The sequence below is a fragment of the Pimephales promelas genome, chromosome 15, assembly GCF_988280905.1.
Source record: "Pimephales promelas chromosome 15, fPimPro1.hap1.1, whole genome shotgun sequence".
Lineage (NCBI taxonomy): Eukaryota > Metazoa > Chordata > Actinopteri > Cypriniformes > Leuciscidae > Pimephales > Pimephales promelas.
In genome coordinates, this window is record NC_142783.1 from 6,189,948 (window position 1) to 6,202,227 (window position 12,280).

Genomic DNA, 12,280 nt, shown 5'->3' on the forward strand with positions numbered 1-12,280 from the left:
TCGCCTGACTCATGTCTCTGGGGCTGCTGAGCAGGAGCAGCCCCAAACATCTAAAGCCAGCTCCTCACACCGTGCCACACAGAAACAAAGCGGGGCTTCCCGTGCACCCCCACAGAAAGACTGCGGACACGAAAAGCCCGCTCAACATATGAGGACAGTTATTATTTCCAGGAAGGCTGCAAAAAAAGGTCCTGACGTCTGAGGGCGCAGGCCATCGAGAGCAGTTCCCCTCCAAAGCAGAGCTTGTTTTAAAGATTCATTTTACTGTGCCCTCGGGGGATCGTTATGCTAACCCTGCCACCTCGTGTGTTACAGGGCGCAGCGGTCTCCAGTGAGCAACTTTGTCAGGTTCCACCCATAAACGTAGTGGCCCTGGGATGCCCGCCCCCTCTGACGAGGGTCCTAGAGTAGTCAGTTAAGTCGCTCCCTGGCTGATTGCTCAACAACAACCGAATCCAGAAACCAGTCTCGAGAGGCTGGTTCTTCTAGTAGAATTTTTGACAGTGTGGAGGCTACTGCCAAATATTTCTCGTTGGGCCCTGGAGATGCCCGCCCAGGTTTATGGGGGTCCTACCAACTGTGGTGGGCCCCAAGCAGGTTCTGGTAATGGAACAAGAAGCGAAATTCCTGTTGGACTAAGGGGCCATAGAATATGTACCTCCCTCCAGCAGTATTTCATCCTTCCAAAGAAGGATGGGGGGTTGCGTCCCATTTTGGATCTAAGAGCAGTAATGCAAATAAAATTCAAAATGTTAACTTTGAGACAAATCGTGCCACAGATCAGATCTGAGTACTGGTTTGTCACGATAGATCTCAAGGATGCATACTTCCACATTTCCATCATTCCATGTCACAGGAAATTCCTGAGGTTTGCTTTTGAGGGCAAAGCATACCAATATCGAGTTCTTCCATTCAGCCTAGCACTAACACCCGGCACTTTCTCAAAATGTGTAGATGCAGCTCTGGCGCCACTGCATCTGCAGGGTATTCGCATCATGATCTACCTTGACGATTGTAGCTCAGTCACACCAGTTGGCGGTTTTGCATTGAGATGTCGTTCTCGCCCACATGAAAAAGCTAGGGTTATGGCTAAATGTCAAGAAAAATGGGCTTTGTCCATTACAGAGGACCACTTTTCTAGGTGTGGTCAAGTCAAGTCACCTTTATTTATATAGCGTTTTTTACAAAACAGATTGCATAAAAACAGCTTCACGGTGATAACATAAAAATAGAAGAAAATTGCGTCAATGTCCACCTAAAGTAAGGCAGATCAATAATATTGTTGAATATTAAATGTCCCCAACTAAGCATCTTTCATTTGAAAGTCACGTCATTCATTTGAATCTTTCATTCGAAAGTCCTACCCTATCTCACGACCAATTCGTACAAATTCGTACGAGTGATTAAAAAGTGGCTAATTCGTACTAATTCGTACGACCTCACTCGTACGAATTCATACGATTTGTCCAAACCCACGTGACGGTTATGTTTAGGGGCGGGGTCAGGGGTAGGTCATTCGTACAAATTCATACGAATTGGCCAATTCGTAAAATATGTACGATTTAGCAAAATCGTACTAATTTGTACGAGTGAGGTCATATGAATTGTTACGAATTAGCCACCTCGTAAAATTCGTACGAATTCCCGTGAGATCGGGTTGGAAAGTCACGTGTCTAGTATCTGTAAAACCAATACTAGACACGTTTCCATCTAAAAATATTTCTAAATTACGTCATATGCTCTCATTGACAAATGCGAAACATTTAGTTAATGCGTTCATGACATCAACACTAGATTACAACAAACTAACAACAAACTACAGCTGGTCCAAAATGCAGCAGCTTGAGTTCTTACCAGTGCCAGGAAGTATGACTATATTAGCCCAGTTCTGTCAACCCTGCATTGGCTATTAAACATTGTATACATTTTAAAATATTGTTGATTACTTACAAATCACTAAATGGTTTAGCTCTGCAGTACTTGAGCGAGCACATAACACATTATACTCCATCAAGTCTATTGTGATCTCAATATTCCGCCCAGTGAATAATACCTACCTAGAATATCAAAATCAACTGCCGGCGGTAGATTCTTTTCCTATTTAGTACCAAAATTCTCGAATAGTCTTCCTACCATTGTCTGGGAAGCAGACACACTCTGTCAGATCAAAGCTCGCTTAAAGACACATCTCTTTGCACTAGCATACACAATACATTATAGAATTCTATAATTCAGTGTTAGGCTGCATAGATTAGGTCAGCTGGAACTGGGAACACTTTCCTTCAATCCTGATGTACTCGTTACATCATAAGAAGAATGGCATCTACTCTAACTTGAGTGAATAATACATATAAAATATGTTTATATTATTTACCATAATAAATTATTGCTGTAATATTCTGAGTTTGCATGTTACTATTTTTATACATCTTAAAGGAGCACTGAATCTGTTTTTGTGCAAGTGAGATAGTAAGTAAATGCATGCTCACATTTACTCTAAAAATAATCATTATGTTATGATTAGCTATGATAATGCAATAACATGCTCAGTATTATAATTTTCTATAAAGATATTGTCATGATATTGTCATAATATCATTATTAATGTTGTAATTTTGACATTTAGGTTATTTAGAAAATGTGTTTAAATATACATGGTTGAAAATTAGTATTGGAAAATCTTGGGTATAATTTTAAGTAATTTAAAACAACAGCAACAACAACAACACATTGTCCTGATGTAATACTTTGAATTTAGGTCAAATGAATGTATATTATGTGCAAATCAATTACAATGAGGTGGTTGTTTTGAAACAAGGTATAGAGACACTTTGATTTACAGTTCCATTACAATAGACCTGCTGGTGAAAAAAAAAAAAACCTTCAAAAAGTTCATAAAGACTCTGTATTATTTTAGCAGTCTAATCATTAATCAAATAAAGCGAGTATGTCTCTTCAGAGGACTTGGATGAAACCACTCTTTTCATATGGATACTGTGTGTATATATATATATATATATATATATATATATATATATATATATATATATATAAGAGTAAGAATGACTTTTATTATGAAACATTTTACTGTGCACGCTGCTGGATAATGTTAGTTCCCATTATTCCTTACCATTCAATACACTGTAGGGCTACATATAATCGAAAACTCAGTACAGCTGGATGATGTCATTGCGTGATTGCAAACCTATGAAGAGTTTAACGGTTCCCTGTCTCCTGTCACGTTTCTTACCGGAGCCCGTAGTGGATGAACATTCACCACCTTCAAACCTTACAATCCTCAACAATACCTATTCAATGTCTTTATAAGCTTAAATGAACCCCACCAGACAACGAGAGCAAATTAAACATGAAGTGAGTATATTTGACGCAGCTGGGAAAAATACACAATTCAAAAACATAAAAAATACTTTTCAACAGATTTTCACCAAACCCTTCAACTTTTTTTACCATTGGTCAGTCAAACAGGCAGTCCCACCTCGAACTCGCACAATTGATTGAGCCAATGTTTGTGTCATTCAAACAAGCCAAGCAATGCTAAACGTTTCACAGAGCCCTGCACAGTGTTTACACTTTTTGGGGAAATCAACCAAATGCATGAATGCCTGTACTCATACTTGTTTCTGCACATTATAAGAGGAAGTATTTTAACATTCAAAAATGACACACAAGATATCATGAAATGTTCATATTTTACAGTATCTTTACTCTATTTTCATTTCTGGGAAAATACTCCTTGGGGCACCCAGATAGCAAACTGACATTGAATCAACGTGGAAATATGACATCGAAACAACGTTGATCTGACATTGTTTTGCTCATCGAATTAACGTTGAACCAACGTCAGGCGCGTCATTCTTTCAAAACTAACGGAAAATCAACTTGAAATCAACGCGTTGTTTCAACGTTATGAAAGCAAACCAATTTTCGATTTTCATTTAGCTTTGAAGAATGCCGCGTCTGACGTTGGTTCAACGTTAATTCGATGAGCAAAATCAACGTTGTTTCAATGTCATGAGAGACGTCGTTTCCACGTTGATTCAATGTCAGTTTGCTATCTGGGGATTGACCAAAGTGTTGATCTTTATTCAGCCAGAGACAGTTAAGGAGGAAGATAAAGTATCTGCAATGCTTGTAATGCTCAATATGGAAACTGTATGAAAGGAAGTTCTGCCTTCCAGTTGCCTATTTACAAAAAAGGCATGGCTGAAACTTGCATGGGAATTTAGCTGAACCAACCTGTACAATTATTATTTTTTGCTTGATTTTAGAAATGTTAGCACTGCTCACCAGATGTAGAAAACCATATTGCATTTGTTGCATTTTTGTTCACATATCTAAGTTTCATGTTTATCCATTCAGTTTAGTATTTTTTATGTTATATTTTTCCCTATAGTCTCCATTGTTACTGTGGCAAGCAGGACGAGAAGTGGGCGATGCCAGTAGCGTGATTGATTACGAGCGTTACCTGGGAACCACACTGCCCAGATAGCAAACTGACATTGAATCAACGTGGAAATATGACATCGAAACAACGTTGATCTGACATTGTTTTGCTCATCGAATTAACGTTGAACCAACGTCAGTCGCGTCATTCTTTCAAAACTAACGGAAAATCAACTTGAAATCAACGCGTTGTTTCAACGTTATGAAAGAAAACCAATTTTCGATTTCATTTAGCTTTGAAGAATGCCACGTCTGACGTTGGTTCAACGTTAATTCGATTAGCAAATCAACGTTGTTTCAATGTCATGAGAGACGTCGTTTCCACGTTGATTCAATGTTAGTTTGCTGTCTGGGTGGTTTCCAGTTTCTTACGGAGAAGCTTCGGAAGCATAAAAGGAGGACCGATGACAGTGAAGGATGAAAGAGGACCAGGCCTGGACATTTGCCTTATATTTTCTTTACATGTGTGCTACAATCGCCCACGAGAGGTTGACGCTTTTACTCTCAATTTGTGTTTTATTATTATTATTATTATTATTGTGTCTTGAACATTAGCCGGTTCCCGCCTCCTTCTTCCCCTGAACAACTAACAAACTTGTTACAGTTACTGATTATGTTCACCTGTGTTCCCGCGTTATATTCTCCCTGTTCTGTTCAGCCCCTTGTCTGTTTACATCTACTGTATATGTAACATGGGAATTCTATTTCGTTTATTAAAGTATCAGTGTTTGATATTCCTTGTATCTTAAAACTACAATGTATGTGAAAGTATTATCAAATGTTGAAATTAACAAATATTAAGACTAAGATTAAAAAAGAAGTATTTTTCATTGTTACTTCTAACAACTAATGTAGTTAACTAGTGTTAACAAATTAAATCATATTGTAAAGTGTTATACTTCAAGGTTATTAGTCACATGCTATTTATGGCTTATGATTTGCTTTAAATTGGTGCCAAGGATTACAATTTGAAATCGCCAGCAAATAAATAAACAAATACAATATCTCTCTCCAGCTAGAACAATTCTGCTTATGTTTAGCTGACATGTTTTGTAGCAATGCACTTTGTGTGCTTGTTTTGGGAAATAGACATTAATCAATCAACGTAGTCTTACAATGTAAGTTATGGTTATCTGTAGCAGGGAAACTGTTATGGTTGTGCTGGTTGTTGAAGATGAGGGAACAGAATTCCAATGTAGTTTATTCACAAACTCGGGTTACAACAAAATGCAGGAACTCATGAAAATATAGGAACACATTAAACACAACCATTCATGATAACGATAAAAAAAAAAAAAACACTGAGGGAAAACACAGGGCTTAAATGAACAGGGATTAATGGGATGATTAACAGAACACAGGTGAAGGGAATTGCTAATTAAACAGAGCGGGAAATACTAACAAGTCTAAACCAAAATCACGAAAGACATGGGAAGATCACAAAACTGAACTAGTAACAGGACTAAACCAAAATCACAAAGTATAAAATATATTGAATGCTTGAGCCATTTTCCCTCATCAAGTCATTTAAGAATCACATTTCCCTATTGATTTCTTTCAAAAAAAAAAATATGTGTGTGAGTGTGTTTTTTTCCTGGATTAATAATTTTGGTAATATTTTACAATAAGGTTCCCCAGATAGCAAACTGACATTGAATCAACGTGGAAATATGACATCGAAACAACGTTGATCTGACATTGTTTTGCTCATCGAATTAACGTTGAACCAACGTCAGATGCGTCATTCTTTCAAAACTAACGGAAAATCAACTTGAAATCAACGCGTTGTTTCAACGTTATGAAAGCAAACCAATTTTCGATTTCATTTAGCTTTGAAGAATGCCGCGTCTGACGTTGGTTCAACGTTAATTCGATGAGCAAATCAACGTTGTTTCCATGTCATGAGAGACGTCGTTTCCACGTTGATTCAATGTCAGTTTGCTGTCTGGGTCCATTTGTTAATAAATAGTTAACTGGATTAGTTATTATGAATTAACAATGGAAAATACTTCAAAAGCATTCATTCATTTGAGTTCATTTCAACATTTATTAGTACATTATTAAAGGCACTCTATGCAAGAATTGTACCTTAATATAACAGCTTCAAAGTCATCTCGGTGGTAAACAGTCAAACTCATAGTAGGGCGAATCATCCTGGTAGTAAAGCTTGGGGGGGAACCCGCTGGAAAACCAGCAAAGCAAGTTTGAGAGGAGCGCCACTGACAAATCTCGCGAGAATCACAACATGCTTTACGGCAACGACGTCACACATGTCAACAACGATATTTGAAGACACTTTCGCGCATTTCAGGTGTGATACTCGGCGATGGAAAAAGCAAAGAAAATGCAGACGGAAGAGACTAGGAAAAAGAAAAGAGAATCTGACTGTTTGAGGAACCAGACAAGAGTCCATGCAACACTAGCCCTGTTTCCATCCACTTGTCAATCGAATAATCTGAAGTTCGGTAAGAAAAACGCATGCGAATAAAGCTGGTGAAAGTGTGTTTCCATCAAACGGCTTTAAAGCGAATAAAAACCTGTACGTAATGACGTCACATGCTGTTTTGCGATCAAATTGCTATATCGAATTAATTTGAGACATTTTAAGATGTTTCCATTCATTTTCGCACTGAATCGAACAACATTCAAGCAAACTTTTGCAAACAAAGTTTTGTTAGACAAAACGGATCGCGCCATCTACCAACAAATGATCAAGCATTTCACAAGTTGAAGCCTAATAATGCTTATGTGCCAGCTGATAGCAACAAATGAATGGGATAATTGTATGCGAGGCGGTTGTTGAAGGGGTTGTATTCGCTATAACAACCACCTCGCTATATATTATCCTGCTTAGCTACGTATAAATCAACCAAATAAATAAATAAATCAATAATTTGACACAAAATATTGACTTAAAAACGAGTTTATTGTTTTAAAAATGAGTATTGCTTCTGCTAAAGAAAATAGTCTGTTCCGTCTCTGAACTGCGCCCATGGCGACGGTGTGTTATAGCAACGCCGCAGTCTGTTAACCAGAAATAACAGACCACATTCTACATTACAATTCAACCAAGCCACCTAAAAACAAGCAAAACTAACCTAAGAAAACAGCGAGACTATAAACATTGCTATGATGATGCCCGTTTATGCCCGACGACAGCGGAGGTGGTGTGGGAACGAGCGCTCCAATCAGTTCTGGGAGATCGTGGTTCACGGAAACCCTTTGGTTAAAGCATTTTTTTTTTCTTTGTCCACTTACATCTGTCTTTGTTGACATCCGCCATGTGTGCGCAAACAGACTGGCCGGAAATGAACTCGTCTTCTGGCGTGTTGCAACCATAAAAGGGCATAAAACTTAATCGCAATTATTATAACGTTTATCGCATTAGCCGTATATCGATCAAGAGAAAATCCGATGAGACCGAACGTATTTCATTTGAGTCGATTTCATGAAATTTCATCGAATTTTACTGTTTCCATAAGGCATTTTTCATTCGATATCACTTAATTCGGATAAAAAACGTGTCGATGGAAACATGGCTACTGATGCTGACCTGGCGATCTTGTTGATGGACTAGTTAGTAAATCTTTCTAATGCCTTGTTCACACTACATTACAATTCTATTTTAAACAATACGATTTTAAAACGTCGGGCTGAACTGTGCGGTTCACACTACATGACTTGCTCTCAGTGAAATCTGGAGTGTTCAAGTTGTTAACTGTTCACACCACACAACACAACGTGATTGATCCACAACAGGAGGTAACTCACTACACGAGTTTACAACGCACTGCATAGAGACGATCGGATGATAAGAGCAAATCATTTGTGACTCAATAAGAGCTGTTTCAGTACTATGTTACGGTCTAAATCCTGAAAATAATCAAATAAATAACAAGTTGACAACAACTCTGTCACCCAACGATTCTATCTAGTCAACAAACCACGTTTTGTCACTAAAAAAACACGCAATAAATAAATAAATATTGCGCCAATACCCAGCGAAGAAGAGAACACAACACGTGAATATGGACGTCAGACAGAAACTAGTGCTGCACACTGTTTGCTCGACGATCTGCTCTGAGGGAAAAAATGCAAAAAAAGAGAGAAAAACTAAGATTTACCTGGTGTCCTCAACCCATGCGTTGCTTTGATTGGCTGTACTCATGATATCACTGAGTTTGAGTCGCGCGACTGCTCTGGATATCTAGCAGGCTAGATATTTTTCTGGGCTCGGCGACGTGTCTGCGAGGCGTCTGCGAGCGTTTTCGCTGAGTTGTTGGCTTTTTCATACTAACAGATTGGCAAGCGTTAATCGTCCGCTAATCTCCCGCGATTTGCACGCGATAACACCCTGACCTGTCAGCGACTCAACGATTTGCAAATCGGGCATAAATCGGGCTTAAAATCATGTAGTGTGAACTTGGCTTTAGTTTGTGTGCATTTTATTTTGTGATTTCACCGGAATGAATACAGAGTCTCCGCAAAGGCGATAGATTGAAGAGCGCGTCCGAGTGATAACTGCCACAACCACAAGAGATACAATGTATCCATGACATTGATAGCAGCGGACATTAGTTCAAAAACGCATTTTAGAGCTAGATCTCTTATTTAAAGGCACACTACGCAAGATAGCTTCAAATGGGTATCAGGCCGTGAGTGCAGAGACCAGTCTATGGCAGACGCTCTGCGTGAGTGGCATTTACGACAGTAACGTTAAATACAAGTACTCCACATCGACTCTAGGGGTCACTGTTGGCAAAAACGGAATTCCTGCGTAGTGTGCCTTTAAAATCAAAAGTTGTATGTATTAAAATTATTTAATAGAATTGAGCTAACATGAATTAACAAAAAATAGTCACATTGACAAATACATTCACAAATGTATGTACAGGCATTAATGTGCTAGAATTAATGCACAATACATATTTAGTTGACTGTGTGGTAATCCTACAGGCAATGAGTTTCCTTGCTCAACATTTAAATAGCCTGGTTCAGTGTTCGCTGTAGGTCTTGCTGGGGCTATCAGAGTTTGTCTTAAAGGGTTAGTTCACCCAAAAATGAAAATTAAGTCATTAATTACTCACCCCCATGCTGTACCAACCCCGTAAGACCTTCGTTCGTCTTCGGAGCACAAATGAAGATATTTTTGATTAAATTTGAGAGCTGTATAACTACCACATTGGCTGCCTTAGGGACTGCCTCTTGACGACCCAGAAAGTCAATGAAGAAAATGTTTAAATATCCCAAGTGACTACCGTGGCTCAACTATAAGTTTATCAAGCGACGCGAATACTTTTTGTGCGAAAAAACAAACAAAAATAACGAGTTTATTCGACTATTTCTTTTCTTCCTTGTAGGCCAGAAACGAGACTTCCTTAGATTTCCACGACGCATGCGCGAGAATTGCAATCTGAAGTACTGTAAGCTGGTGTAAGCAGATCGCAATTCTCGCGCATGCGTCGTGGAAATCTAAGGAAAACTCGTTTCTGGCCTACAAGGAAGAAAAGAAATAGTCGAATAAACTCGTTATTTTTGTTTGTTTTTTCGCACAAAAAGTATTCGCGTCGCTTGATAAACATATAGTTGAGCCACGGTAGTCACTTGGGATATTTAAACATTTTCTTCATTGACTTTCTGGGCCGTTAAGAGGCAGTCCCTTAGGAGCCTATGTGGTAGTTATACAGCTCTCAAAATTAATCAAAAATATCTTTATTTGTGTTCCGAAGACGAACGAAGGTCTTACGGGGTTGGTACAGCATGGGGGTGAGTAATTAATGGCTTAATTTTCATTTTTGGGTGAACTAACCCTTTAAACCCTCCACCTCCCCCAGCTCCACCTGCCAAGATCTGTTATGGGATTTATGTAGGGGAGAGCGGGGCACAACCTAACGCTTTTAAATTTTGGCTCAATTAATTAAAAAATAATTAGGTTAGATTAATACTTTTTTTACACAAGCAACATACACATCTCTGCTACAAATGAACACTTAAAGTTTTTTTCTAGGACCTACCATTTTCGTACAGTTGCACTGAAAGTGACAGAAGTGCAAATGTTACAACTTACCCCATATGTGGGGTTAATTGTAACAGACAGAGGGGTTAGTTGTAACACTTGTGTGTAACACACATAATTCAGTACTATTTTATTTGTATAGTTTGATATTGTTTGTGCATCTGTATACAGATATCCGTACATCCATCCCTCATCCAATCATCCTTCTGTTATGGATCAATATCATGGATAGAGACATAGAAAAGGGCTGCACAGTTTTGCATTAAATAATAATAAATAAAATTATAAATATTGTAATTGCAATTAAATTAGATTTTTGTGTGTGGCAGCTGCATGATGTACAATTATTATTATTATTAACAATAACAACAGTAATGATAATACAAAAATTTAAAGGGTTTATTGCATTAGTAACAGGCCATATTTTTAATAAATAAACAAGTTATCATTCATAGTACACTAAATTTTAAACATTTTAAATCCCAACATTGTTTGGGAAAGTCTAACAAAGTTAAATGTATACTCAAACCTGAAAAGTTGTGTGGCTCCGTTTTCATTTGACTATCATTGTACACTTGGCGTCTTAGTTGAAACACTGTGTTAGAATTAACCCCGCTGTATATTACATATTTTAACCCTAGCTAACAGTCGCTAGGAATTGCTGACATGTTTCAAAACGGTGCCATGTTTGAGCCAACAAGACAGTGATTAAGGCAATATAAAGTTAGATTTGGAAACGTATACACCCAACTCAGAAACCGAAAAAAACCTATGATGAAAAAAAATTACTTTCATGGTGTCAAAACACTCTTTGTCCAGTATCTTCACGAAATATAATCAAAACTTTCCTCAAATTCGCGGGAGATCGTCTTCTGGCAGCAAGACAAAAATAGCGGAAAGACGGCCGGCTTGATCCTGACGAACTATGTAAAACGTCCGTATTACATTTAACCCTGTGTTAGGTTGTGCCCCGCCTTCCCCTATGTCTATTTATGCAGCAGCAGAATGCTCACAGATTTTCACCAAACCCTTCAACCTTTTTACCATTAGTTAGTCAAACAGGTAGTCCCACCTTAAACTTGCGCTTGTCGATTGAGCCAATGTTTGTGCCACTCAAACAAGCCGAGCAATGCTGAACGAACAGTATTTATATCGGATCTACCACTTATTGCCACAGAGCGCCCGCGCCCTCAGATCACTTGGATGTGGATGTGGTTACAAGAGGTAAAAACAATATAAATACTGTTCGTTTTCTCACACAAACCACTCGTTTCGTGTCTTAGGCCATCAGTGTGTACAGTACTTACATTTACGGGTCATTAAATCATGTTTAATTTGGACTTCTCTGTGCATGCTCTGAGGTGGTGACCATAGACCTGCATTATATGACTGACAGACAAAAACGGTTTGACCTAAAAATATCAAAATCAAAGACACCTACATCTTGGATGCCCTTGAGGTAAGCTAAGCTACCAAAATTTAATTTGAAAGTGAACTATCCCTTTAATGTCACCTTTATTTTTCTGTGGACTACTCACCTTAGGTGATTTCTTTGTACCTTTCAATGAACATGAAAATCAGTTATTTTGAGACAATACAAGCAGCATAAAGTCTCCAACCGCAACTTCGTTGTGTGTGTTGTTTATTGTGCAAATCTTAGTCAAGCGATATCAGGTTAATCTGGTGACTTACAAACATACACCCTTTTCACGGATGATGGGGGGTGTACAAACATCATTGTACAGCACATTATTTCCTGGTTGGCCTCACATGGCCAAGGGCTAATTCTGAGATAAGAGG